Consider the following 13,571-nt stretch of genomic DNA (forward strand, 5'->3'; position numbering starts at 1 on the left):
GCAGGCAACATGACTCATCACAAACATAGGGAAGAGTGCAGTATATCCGATTCGGTGTGAGGGGACCCAACTAGTGCAACATGACTCATCACAAACAGCTTTCCAATGCCCAATAAAATCATTCCCATATGCACCTATCTCAGGCTGCCTCTACATTACAGGCAGATCAGGAAAGTTGACATTCAGCCTTTGATTGGTACTAGTAAGCATGCCCGTGCTAACGCTACGGAAAAATTTGAGACATACAAAAACATTTGGTTGCATTGTCATAAACAAATGTGTTACTTCACTCTCCTTACACATCTTAACAAAACTGCATATCATGAACAAGCCTAAAAACAGCAACACGGCAGACTTTGATTATTCTCCAACAAAAGCATATATAATACAATTCTTCAAGCTTTCATAAATTATTTTGATTTAATATAATCTCGAATTCTCAAAGTACACTGCAAGAACAGTATTAGAAATCCACAATTGCATCCCATTCTTTGACGGGAAAATATTAGGTGCAAGCCAGGTCATGAAAACCCGAATTTCAGCAGTCAGAAATCCAACTTGCTGTAAAATGGCACATATGTCCATCTGGGAGAGAGAACACAGACTACTAACCAAACTACTTGTTTACACAAAATTGCTTGATATATAGTGATATCGAGTTATACATCAAAGACAATTCGGCAACAACTATTAATATGGACTCCAAAAAACAGTGATGCTGTTGTTGTTGCTGTTGCGTGGCCAGCAAGACAAGTCCATCAAAGCTCCTATAAGCTCTGTGTCAGTTGAAGCATGCACATGAAAACAACCAAAAGATAATATATGTCAGAGGGGAGCATTTATTGATCAAGACCCTGACTGCAAACTTGCCCAGTAATGCAAAAAGAAACATGCATAAAAAATACTTCAATGGACAATTGTACAGAAAAAAGCATATCATGAACAAGCCTAAAAAAGCATATCTAACTCAAGCCATCGCGTGACCTGTAGAGGATGCAATGCATTGTAAATTCGTAATCACCACCGGCCACCCGCGTCCGCTTCGACTGTTAGCTGCCTCCCTCGTCATCACTGCTCAATTGTGAATTTTGGGTGTCACAACCTTGGCAGTTTAGGAAACCTATCAAGACATACAAGGTTACAAGGAGCAAAAACAATATAAAATTTTATAGTCCAAAGCTATTTTTATTCAGAATAAAAAAATAGCCAAAATTCAGTGCCGTGGCAATACATAGGCATTGTTGGCAACCTAGGAACTCCATGTTGTAGCTGTAAAAAATCCCAAAAAAAACAGGAGCTAGCTACCTTGTATAGCAGGAAGCAAATTTCCTTCTCAGCTCTTCCTGTTCTGATGGAGAAGCTCATTTCTGCTATCTTCTCTCTCAAGCAACGCACACAGCAAGAAGCAACCCGGCTCTTTGCTTGGCTCTATTTTTATCCAGTAGCACACTGCTTACTGCTAGCATCTTCTATCTCGATCAAGCAGAAACTAGAAAAAAAAAACTTCACCTGAAGCTTTTTCTTCTCCAAAACATGATCCACTCAGAAGTGTACCCTCAACCTTAGGTTTCTTTCAAATCAGCAGCACATCAGATAGCTCTTGTTCATAGCCTGAAAAACTAAACTGATAAGGAGTAGCAGAGGGGCAAGAAGAATTAGTTCAGAGCATGCATCTGTTAGGTTAGGACAACTCTAGGTTTTGCATTTTTCTTGTCATATAATTTCCATTTTCAGTATCAATAATTAGACTCTTGAGTAATTGTAGCTGACAGTGGTGGTAGTAGTTTTCCTGCAGAGCAACAGAGTACTTTAGGGCGTCAGTTCATTCCCAGGTCAATTAGCTATAACCTGCTGCTCTGTCCTACTTTGATGTGCACACATGTTGCTCGGTATACACTATTTAGTACACAATTGAATGGTCGTACAGAGCAATAGAGACCTGAAATCAGAGTACTTTGGCTCAGTCTGGAGTCACACCAAACCATAGCTACTAACTAAATTCTTTCAGCCTTGTCATAGGAACATCTTTCACACAAGCTATTCCTATGCGTTCTCTGAACATCAGATCACAACCCTACGGTCCTATGCAATACATGTGATTACCCACCAAAATTAAACCTAGGAACCATGGTATTAGTGGATAATTTGTGATTTTACCTAATTACGGAAGTCACCATGGACGAAGCGGCTCCTATGCTGTAGCACAGCGGCCGGCTCGATGACGCAGCAGCAATACACGGCAATGACCTAGTAGCAATAGAATCTGAGAGGGAGAGAAGGGGATTAGAGAGAGGAAGTAGGCCTCATGGCGAGTCTTGGATTGCCCAAGTTCCTGGCTTGCTGCTAGCACCAACTGGAATTCACAAGCTCGCTAGCTGTAGGAGCATCGATGGAGGAGGGGTTGGTGTGGTGGGAGCGGATGGCTGAGTGCTCGAATGGGGTGCGGCGGCGGGGCAAGGAGCGAGGACATGGGCGGAGAGTGGCCTGACGGCGACCTCCCGCCCTCGGATGTCGGGGTAGAGGTCGACCTGCCCCCTCCCCGGAGGAGGGCGGCGACGGGGAGCCCTACGACAGGGCCGGGGCGGAGGTCGTCTCCGGGGAAGAGGAAGCAGACAACGCGGAGGGCGTGGACGTGGGCGTCGCAGGCGATGAAAACAGGGACCACGACCAACCGGAAGAACGCTGCGTCGATGCAGATCCATCCAAGGGAGGCGTAGATCCGGTGAGGGATAGAGCGGATCCGGAGCCCGGCGGCCTCCGGCGACCCAAAACAGAGGTGGAGAAGACGACCTAGGTTTCGGGGCTGAGGGAGAGAGCAATGCAGGCCCGGCGGGAGGCCGCAGGACGCGAGCATCCCGGGGGCGGCCGGAGTCCGCAGGTGGCGCGCAGGCGAAGGCAGGAGACGGCGCACGTCCAGGCGGCGGCGGCGGCCGGATCCAGCAGCCGGCGGGCGCGCGGCCGGAGCCCGCAGGCGGCACGTGGGCGAAGGCCGGAGACGGCGCGCGTCCAGGCGGCGGCGGCGGCCGGGTGCCGCATTCAGCGGGAGGGCAGGGCAGCCTATAGGAGGGAATAGGAGCACCGATTTGGTGGAGGAAAAATGAAAATGGGTTTTTTGATGGCTACCATTACAATTCTTGTGATTTGGAGAAGTACCATTACAATTCGCTTATTCGGAAAGATACCATTACAATTCTTGTTTTGTCACAGGAACGCCATGTGATACGTATGGGACGGCCTCGGGCCCACCTACAAGCGTACCCGGCAGCTCCGTAGTTCCGTATGGGCGATTTTGCCCTCGGCTCAAGTGGATAACGTCCCCCACGGGGACTCTGTCTTCCTCCTTGCCCTCCCTCTCTCGTCTCGTCTCCTCCCCGTGTGATAGGGTTTCGTCGCCGACAACCGTCTTGACCTCCGTCGCGGCGTGGACGCCACGTCAGCCGTTGACGCCACCTCTGCCGTCGACGCCACCTCCGCCGTCGACGCCACCTCCGCCGTCGACGCCGCCTACGACCCCCTCCCCGACCCTGCCGTGGACGCCGCCTCCGCATCCGTCGTCGACCACCCGGCCGTCTACGCCAACTCCGCCTCCGCGCGTCTACCTCCGACATGGCCGGTACGGGTTCAAGCTCTTCACAACGGGGAAGGGCTCTCCCTCTTATCAACTGCCCCGAATGCTAGGCGTCGGTTGCTAAGCACAGGAGCAAGAACGACAACATCTACTACCGGTGCTCCAACAAGTGCGGTCAGTTCTGGTTTGAGGCAGCATATGAGCTGTATTTGCGCGATAATCAAGCACGTCTATTGGACAACTCAATTGGTTCTGGGCACATACAAGTAGTTGGGCAGGCTTCTGATCATGTTGTTCAAGGAATGCAGCAGGTTAGTGGGGGAGTTGAAGATTGTGGCACTTGATCTGAAGATGGAACTTGCTAACATCAAATTGGAGATTGGCAATGTGAGGAATGAAATCAAAGAACTAAGGGATGAGTTCAGGAAGGGTAATAGGCCAATTGTGGTGGGCAATGCTGCTATCATTTTTGTAGCACTGTTAGTTGTTGTATGATCTCTATGTACTGGAAGAATTGAAGCTCCATGTAATGTAGCTTTGGATCCATGTAGCTGTGTTAGCTTAGAGTGCAGCTTCATGTTGTATTTGGTTGTAATTGGAGCTAAGTTTAAGGGGAGCCCTATATTTTGTTGTAATTGAATCTATGTTTCTGATCAATTCTAAGCAGTATGGTTGTCTAATCGGAGCTATGTTTGATTCTGTTGTTGGGTGTTTAAGTTTGGCAGCATCTTTGTTCTTTCTGTGCAAATGGAAAGCACCAATTGACATCACTTTATCATGATACAGTTCACAGCAATATTTGACATCACTTGGTCATGATATAGTTGACAGAAATATCCAAATCACAGACTTAACAGGCACTTGGTCTCAGATATCCAAATCACAGACTTAACAGAATTCTAGTACACAGACATTACAAGTTTTATGGCCAGAAGCATAAGGAGACACATTACAAGTTTTTGTGTCCAAAAGCACGACATAACCTTACAATTTTTGTCCCAAAAGCCAAAGCATAGAGACATATAACACAACACTTTCATGCAAACTGTCCTTCAAACACTAATTTTCTGATGCTAGTCACAACAGTGGGAGGTGGGTTTGCCTCTGCCCTCTTTTGCTTCTTCTTTGCAGGGGTCTTCTTCTTTTTGGGGGTACCTTTCTTTTTCATTTGAGTCTTCTGTTTCTTCACGTTGGAGGGGCCAGCATCATCTTCTGTGCACTTCTTCCTACAAGTTGCAGATGCAACAATTACAGTACCTAGACATGAAGTTCATGCATTTTGTGCAAGAAATCTTATCTTTTATTCCTGCTCAACCCTTTTGCGCCATCTTCACCAACCTCTAGCTCTTTGCAAGTTTTTGCAAAATGGCCTTGTGCACGGCATCTGCTGCATGTAACCTTTTTCTTTTGTGGTTCTTTTTTCCATGCACCCTCTAATCCTTTGCACCTTTGGCCTCCCTGGCCCTCTACCCAACAATGGTGGATGCACTTTGAAACCAAGATCCACTTGAGGCCACTGGGACCTATCTGATATTCCCTCAACTCTGGCTTCATAATCTTTATTGAACCTAGCCACTGAGTAGTACTCATGGACATAGTCTTCAATTTTGATCCCCCTATTGGACAATATCCAGGCCAAAGCATGTCTACATGACTTCCCAGTAACTTGCCACTCCCTGCAAGAGCATTTGTGATTCTGCAGGTCCACTGTGTGCCGTTTTTTATTGTTCCAATGGTCCAAAAGGGTGACTTCAGCTATGTAATCATCACTCACTATAACTTTTATGACCTTGAGCTGGTTGCTAATCAGATTCAATTCTTTCATGACATTAGGCAGAATTCCTTCTGGCCACTGCCTAGCCAGTTTCTTTCTCAAGTATCTCTTTTCCATTATGAGCTCCCTCAGCTTGTCTACTAGTTCATGCAACAGCAACCCTTTGAACTTCTTCACTTGAGCATTGAAACTCTCTGACACATTATTGGTCAAGTAATCACACTTGCTGTTTTCAGAGAACTCACATCTGTACCATATTCTACTGTGGTGTGTCTCCAGATACTCAATTGTGTCAGGTGCAAACTCAAATATTTTCTTCATGTGCCACTGGAACATTCCAGTTGTGTAGTTCCTAGCAGCTGGATACATGTGATCAGTGAAGACATCACCTGTGTATTGCTTCATAAAATTCTGGTACAGGTGCCTCATGCATTCTCTATTTTCAGCATTAGGGAATACAGCTCCAACTGCTGTCTCTAGACCTTTACAAGCATCTGTACAAATAACTAGGTTTGGAACATTGCCAATGGCTCTGTGCAACTGTTCCATGAACCAAACCCAGTTGTCCTCATTCTCTTTATCAAAAATTGCATATGCAATGTGATACAGCCAATTGTGCCCATCTACACCAGTTGCGGATGCCAACTGTCCTCTGTACTTGCCATACAAATTGGATGCATCAACACCTATAAATGGTCTGCACCCCTCTAGAAATCCATCAATACAAGGTCTAAGAGCTACAAAAATTCTCCTGAACCTTTGCTTCTTCTGAACCCTCTCACACTCTATCTGCACTATGCTGCCAGGTGATGACTGCTCAATTTGAGCTTTCCAGTTGAAAAGAAGCTGAAAACTCTCCTCATACTTTCCATGGATCTGCTCTAGTGCTACCTTCATGCCTGACCATGCTTTGGAGTACTTGAGCTTGATACCATAATCCCCCTCTAATTTTTCCTTACAATCCTTTGGACCTTTAGTTGGATTTCTCTTCAGCCAATCCCCCAACCTATCTGCACACCAGCCTTGTGTTTCCATTCTCCCTTCTCTCAGTTTAGTAGTAGGACAATTGTGCTTTGCAGGCAATACTTTGATATGCAAATAAGAAAAAAACATTATCAGTAATTTATGGTAGTACAGTGCAAAACAGGAATACAAAATATAAGGACAATTCACCTCTATTGTCTTGCCATGAGAGATTCTTGAAGCATGTATGCGCCAAGGACATCCTTCAGCTTTACACTTGGCAATGAACCTAGTCTGGTCTGTGATGACTTTGGCAAACTCAAATCCTATCAGAACTGCATAATGCCTAACTGCCTTCCTAAATGCAACAATATCAGGGAACCTTTCTCCCACTTCTATCTTGGGGTTTTCTGAATCATGGATAACCTGAACCTCCTCTGGATCTGCATCATTTACCTCTGCCTCAGGAGGAATTTCTCCTTCAGCATTGGGAACCCCATCAAATTCATCAGCATCATGAAAAGAAGGATATTAAGCATTGTTAGATGGTTCTGGGGCTGAATTGTTAGCTGCCTGAGGAGATGGTATAGGCATGAACCGAACCTCATCATCAACTCCAACATACTCCTCACCATTCTCAAAGATATCAGGCTCCCTGTCAGCATCAAGCTCAGGATCTGGATCTATTGGTAAAAATTATGTCTCCCCAGAATTATGGTCAATAGGATCGACAGCATCATTACCAAGTCCAGCTGGCATGTCTTTGCTATTGGGTGGGATCTGATCAGGGTTATCATCACCAAAAGAAATAGGTGGGATCACACAAAGTGGCTCTAAAGCATCAAACTCATAAGCCTGTCTATGACAACTGTCAAAAACCCCAACAATAAAGTCGCATTGCATCTGGTCCTTATACATTTCGAAAATTTCATGCATCTGCAAATCATTCTCTAGCTTGACATCTTCCCCCATCCTTTTGTCATAGAACCATACACTAGCAGACTGACTACTGGACCACTGGAACTCATTGCGCAGGCTATTCATCAGCAAATCGAAAGAAAAAGAACCTACTTCAACATCCCACTTAATCACGCGTCCTTTTGTGTATGCTTTTCTACCACTACTGTCTGTGGAACTGAATCCTTCAACTTTAAGAGCTAGTGAGAACAATGAAACCCTAGCAACAAGAGAAAAATCCCGAAATCGAATCAATCACTATCGATAGACTAAATCCAAAGCAAATCTACTGATACCGTTCTCACAATCATTCACTAAGCAACTAAAGGAGGAGGAAGATCCATACCCGCTGTCGTCGTCCGCCATCTCCATCGGACAGCGCAACGGAAGGCGCGGCTGCGGATCACCCATTGCGGTCTACAGGGTCCATTGCAACGGGCTTCGGATAGGTTCTTCTCGCCGCCGGCGCCGGAGTTGGATTCGCCGCCGTCAGCTAGGGTTTGGGGAGCACAGCGGCGAGGGGAAGGGGAAGGACAGAGGAGGAAGACGATAGCGGTCGGGCACGGAAGACAGAGGAGGCCGACGCCCTTTTCCTCTTGAGCCGGGGGCAAAATGGGCCATACGGAAAAACGGACGGGGGGTATACGCCTGCGGCTGGGCCCGAGTCCATCGGATACGTACTCCATGGTGTTCCAGTGACAAATTTCAAGTTTAAATGGTACGCTTCCAATTAGGCGAATAGTAATGGTATTCTTCCAAAGTTCCAAAATTGTAATGGTGTCAATCCAAAAAACCCAATGAAAATTGAGTAGCGCCTAGGGTTCGAACCTGGGCTGCCATGCGCAGGAGAGGCGGTGCGCGTACCGGGTGGAGGAGCGATGGCCGGATGAGCGTTGAAGCGGTGAATCCATATAACATGGACCCTTAGATCGCGTTGAAGCTTCGGTAGAGCCAATTTGAACCATCGATTTCAATGAAGTGGACAACCTGGGTACAAAAGCTTGTGTGCATCACCTCCAATCTCTCTCAGCGGGGGGGCACAGTTGTGGGTTGATGTAATTTGGAAAGGAAAGCTCATAAATAATGCAGGAATTCTAAGATTGATCAACTCAGTCCTCACTTCGATCCTGACCTACTTCCTCATTGTTTTGAGCTGAAGAAATGCGCTATCAAGCAAATTGATAAATTAAGAAGCCAAGGGAGGCCATTGTTTGGTCAGATGGACTAAACCCTTGAGACCGAAAAAGTTCAGAGGCTTGGGTATACTAGATCTAAATCTCTTTAGTAAGGCATTACGATTGAGGTGGCTCTGTTTTGAATTGACCGACGAGGAACGGCCATGGGTCGGGACAGCACTACAGTTTCAAAAAATTGATCGGCAATTTCAGGGCAAGCACAGCGATGACTATGGCCTGTGGGAGATGGAGCAAAAGCAAGTTTATGGCATTCTACCTCCAAATCAGCATACAGTGTGCAATTCGTTCTTACAGTACCAGAGGGGAAACTTATTCTTTGAATGGCTATTAGTGCAAAGCAAATTCCTAAAGGCAGACAAGCTTGCTGCAAGAAACTGGCCATGCAACCCAGTTTGCTCTTTATACGACCAAGAGCCTGAAATAGCTGCTCCCCTGGTTTTGAACTGCCCGTTTGCAAGAGCACTGTGGGGATGAATTGAGAGGTAGTCAAGTGGTTTAGTCCAGGTGACGGTTTAGGTGCAGGACGTTGAGCATTGGTGGAACAAACAGCTGGACGCGCTATCAAAGCAAAGAAGAAGAACCAAGGCGGCATTGCTGATGTACACGGCCTGGAACATCTGGAAGGCAAGAAACAGTGCTGTATTTGACAATCGGAGATCAAGGCGGAAATGATGCTTAGGAGATTGGTCTGTGGAGGGCCGGTGGTCGAGTAATTTCTGTTTCCAATGTTTTCTTCCTTTAGTATGAGGGAGCACGTTTTGTCTCTATGTAACACTTTGTAAGAAGTAAGAACTCTTAGCTTTCTCCTCTTCTTAAATGACAATGTAGTGCTCCTGCAATTTCTTAAAAGAAAATCACGCAACTATACTGCATTTCGCATGGCTGATTCCACCCGTATATCCAAACCACCAATCAGTTTCTTATGTCAGTGTTACAACCAAAACAACTCTGCTGATACCTATATTCATCTACACGCGACTAACCCCCAAACACGCGTTTAATCGAACACACGAACTGGACTTGAAAACCGATAGACATGTACAGAATCTGAAGCAAAATCAAGCCCATCGCGAAAAAAATGCTCGGCCGAACACCATCACCATGCACAACATCAGAAGACACTCACGGGGCACACCAAACATCTTCGGATTCGGTCGACGTCGGCACGCGGATCCCGCCGCCGCGGCCTAGAGAAGCGGGAGGAGGAGCAGCAGCAGCAGGAAGGCGGGCGCCACGGCGAGGACGAGGAGCAGCTCGGACCCGGCGATCCGCGCGTGCCCGGCGGCCTCGCGACGAGCCGCCGCAATCTCGCCGTGGTGGAGGAGCCCCTCGGACCGGAGCGCGCACTCCTGCAACTGACGCGAGAGAGCATCAGGAGCGATCCGAGCGGCGGCCCGGCGGGTCGAACGGGCCGGCGAAACACCAGCTAGTTACGCGGGAGCAGGGGAAGACGGAGTCGGGGGCGAGGGAGGAATTACCGCTGCGGCAGCCGAGGAGGAGGAGCGCCGGCGATCCTGCGTTGGCGGCGGCGGCGCGCGGGGCCGGCGGAGGGAGGCGAGGAGGAGCGACGCCCTGGCGCAGCGGAGCGCTTCGATGTGGGCCGCAGCGTCGGGCGCCGGCTTGGCCTGCTTCTCCATGGGCGATGGCGCTGCTTTCCCTTGGCGCGCGCCGGGCGAGCGGCTTCTCGAAGCTTCCGGAATGTTCTCGGGTGGTGTCTCGCGAGTGTGGATTTGGGTTGGGGTCGAAGGAGGCGTGGGTTGGTTTTGTCTCGGCGGCGGAGTTATATAGGCGGCGGCCGCTGGGCTTGGCCCTCCGGTCGCTGGCCCTGGCCTTATCTTACGATTTGAAATTTGAAAACGGCTGGGCAAATGGTCAACAGGTTACACATGCTGACAAATCGAAAAAAATAAAGGAAAAAATCGCCGTTGCCGGGGATCGAACCCGGGTCGCCCGCGTGACAGGCGGGAATACTCACCACTATACTACAACGACTTTTTGTTGCTATTTCCTTCATATGCTTATTTATCTCAAACTGAGAACCTGCTAAACCCAACATCACTTGTAGCCCCCCTTTGGGTCTTCTTTGTCAATCGTCAGCATGTGTTGGTGTTTGTAGCCGTTGAAGATTCATGGTACGCTTAATCACTGTGAAAAAGGACGTATCATGGTGAGCTGAGCTCAACATGAACTGCCAATCGATAAAATACTAGGAAATTAAATCAAGGAACCAAACTATTTTTGTTCTTCTATAAACAACACAAATCATGAGTCGTGAGGGCAAATTAATTGAATTTTTTCTGATTTTAATGCATGTTGCATGTGTTAACCAACTGGATAAAATAAAAAGTGGCCATACAGTGGCGGATCCAGGAAAAATACGTAGGGGGGGCTGGAATATAAGAGCAAACCCAAGTTCATGTTCACGGTATCCCATATAAAATTAACATTGAAGTTTTACATCATGGCAATAAGAGCAACTCCAATAGCTTGATTTTCACCTTTCCCCTTTCTCACCATATATAGGAATTCTCTTTCCCACTTTCGACTTATAGAGGAGAAGTGCTCCAGCAGCTTGATTTTTTTTCTTTTCCCTTTCCCCCTCCTGTCATGTGGTGTCAACCTGTCATTCTCACATCTTCCCCTCGAGCAAACTCACGGGCTTGTAGGCTAAGGTTCACAGTCACAATACTCACAATATCATGGTTTTCACAGTCACAATTCACAGTCACAATACCAAAATTTACAGTCACAATACCATGCAGTCACAATAGTCACAATACCAAGGTCCACAGTCGCAATATCAAGGCTGGCGAGGCTTGGACAGCGTGTGCTCGTCGGCGGCCATCAGAACAGGAGTCGGGGCGGCCGTCAGAACAGCGGATGGCAGGAACTTCTTGCGGGAGGCAACGGTGGGCAGGGAGGCGATGGAAAAACGAGAAAAGGGAGATGCGTCTGTCTCTCCTTTCTATTGGGGATTGGGGAGATGTTATTAGGATTGAGAAAAAATAAAAGGAAAAGAAAGATGAAAAATCAATCTGTTGGAGCAGATTTTTTACCATCAATCTCTTATATTGAGAAAAGGTGGAAAGAAGAAAGGAGAAAATCAAGATTGTTGGAATTGCTCTAAGGAGCGCCAAATTTCCTATCTCCTCTGTGACGGCTCGTGCTTCAGCGCCTGCTAGGCCACAAGCTCGCTTGCCGCGCCAACCGCGTACGTGCTCGAGAAAAAGGCCGCCTGCGGCGCTGCCCGCCCCGCCCCAGTGCGGCGGTGCCCCCCGCGGTCGCGGCCCCGTCCGGCTGCCCCACGCGCCGCTGGCTGAGTGCTCGAGCAGTAGAGGCGCCGTGGTGATTCACCGGCGGGAAAAATCTATATCACTCCCCTAATTATGGAGGGTGGACTACATAACCCCCCAACCTATGAAACGGTCTATATCACCCCCGAACTTTTCAAAACCGATCAAATTACCCCTAAACCAGTTTTAAAAAATCATAGTAAATCACAGAAAAATCATAAAATGAAAAATCCAATTGTGTTGGACTCCAAATGAGTAGATCTACACAGTGAATATATAATATAGTATGCTTTAGTACATTTTTTTACAGCTATGAAGAAAAACATAGATCTAAAGGTACATCAAAAAAAATATTAAAGCATATCATATTATATGATCATTGTGTAGATCTACTCATTTGAAGTCTAACACAATTAGATTTCTATTTTATGATTTTTTTGTGATTTACTATGATTTTTTAAAACTACTTTAAGGGGTAATTTGATCGGTTTAGAAAGTTCAGAGGGTGATATAGACCGTTTCATAGGTTGGCGGGTTATGTAGTCCACCCTCCATAGTTGAGGGGGTGATATAGACTTTTTCCATTCGCCGGCTGAGCAGTTGCCGGCCGCCCGCCTGCTTTAGGTTAAGCGTGAGACTGAGGAGCGGAAGCCAGGAGGAAAGGGCGAGACTGCGCAAGAGACGGAGAGCCGAGATAGAGAAGCCAGCAATCGAGAGAGATGAGAGACCGAGAGGAAAAAACAAAGGACGGCTCAGTCGGGCCTGTCTAGTTGCTGGGCTTTCACACTTGGGCCTTGTCGGTGGGAAGGAAGTTGAGCCAAATAGCCAGCGAGCAGCCAACTCGCGCCGGCCGCTGAACGAACTATGCATCTTCGACCTCCAAATCCTCCTATCCTCCCTCTCCCATGGCAGAATAGGGGCGGGGGCTAAGAGCATCTCCAAAAAATTAGCTAAACTTAATTGGATAAGTAAAAGAAGAAAAAAAGAGATAAAATTATCATCCAACGGTCTCTCCATGTGCATGCGCTCGACATCCCATTCGCCAAAAGAACGTCAGCACTGGGCATTTGTACCGAGCCCATCACGCTCGCCATCACTCCTCCCACACGGTCCCACCCTCTCCTGCGCCGCGCCACCGCCTCCGCGCTCCCCCTGCTCGGGGGACGCGCGCTCCGCCAGCCGCCACGCCTCCCTACTCGCCGGTTCCGAGCTCCGGCTGCAAGCTCGGCCGTGAACCAGAGCTCCGACCGCGAGCTCGGGCCGCAAGCTAGCATCTAGGGCCTCGTGCACCGGCCACGAGCTCCTTTGCTTGCTGGCGTACAGCTCGTATGCGCTGGCCGCAAGCTCCGCCGGTTGCAAGCTCCGATCGCCGCTGCGAGCTCCGACCCCAGCCCTACGCCATGCCGCCTGGCCATTCCTCATCACCTACCCAGCTACTTCAATTCTTCACTGAATTGAACTCGAACATGTTAGCCTCCACTACTGGAAAAACGCACATTCGTCCGCGGTCGTTAGTACCGGTCACAGCTTTGGCCGGTACTAACGTGCAAATTTAGTACCGGGCTAAAAGAATAGTGGCCCTAGGAGCCTATTAGTACCGGCTGGTTGCTCCAGCCAGTACTAAAGTCCGCCACCGATAAGCTCTGACATCCGCCACCCTAGTGACAGTTTAGTACCATGTGGAACCACCAGCCGGTACAAAACTGCCGCGAGGAAATTTTGCGGCAGTTTAGTACCGGCTGGTGGCTCCAGCCGATACTAAATGTGGCGCGTTAGTACCGGCTGGAGCCACCGGCCGGTACTAATGCGCCCACTATAAA

General features: G+C 48.1%; 1 long non-coding RNA gene and 1 other non-coding gene across 4 annotated transcripts; both read right to left on the minus strand.

The window, feature by feature from the left end:
* Positions 1-383: 383 nt before the first annotated feature.
* On the minus strand, positions 384-2,296 carry LOC120651223. 3 transcript variants are annotated; one of them, XR_005665992.1, is made up of 4 exons: positions 2,158-2,296; positions 1,510-1,611; positions 1,306-1,428; positions 384-1,120 (listed from the first exon to the last, which is right to left on the minus strand). It is a non-coding gene; the product is annotated as an uncharacterized LOC120651223 (long non-coding RNA). The 3 variants fall into 3 exon arrangements; XR_005665991.1 differs by having other exon boundaries at positions 384-776; positions 985-1,120; positions 1,510-2,296; XR_005665990.1 differs by having other exon boundaries at positions 1,510-2,296.
* Positions 2,297-10,378: 8,082 nt separating this feature from the next.
* Positions 10,379-10,450, minus strand: TRNAD-GUC. The gene has a single exon. It is a non-coding gene; the product is annotated as a tRNA-Asp (tRNA).
* Positions 10,451-13,571: the final 3,121 nt, after the last annotated feature.

The sequence above is a fragment of the Panicum virgatum genome, chromosome 9K (genome assembly GCF_016808335.1).
Source record: "Panicum virgatum strain AP13 chromosome 9K, P.virgatum_v5, whole genome shotgun sequence".
Classification (NCBI taxonomy): domain Eukaryota; kingdom Viridiplantae; phylum Streptophyta; class Magnoliopsida; order Poales; family Poaceae; genus Panicum; species Panicum virgatum.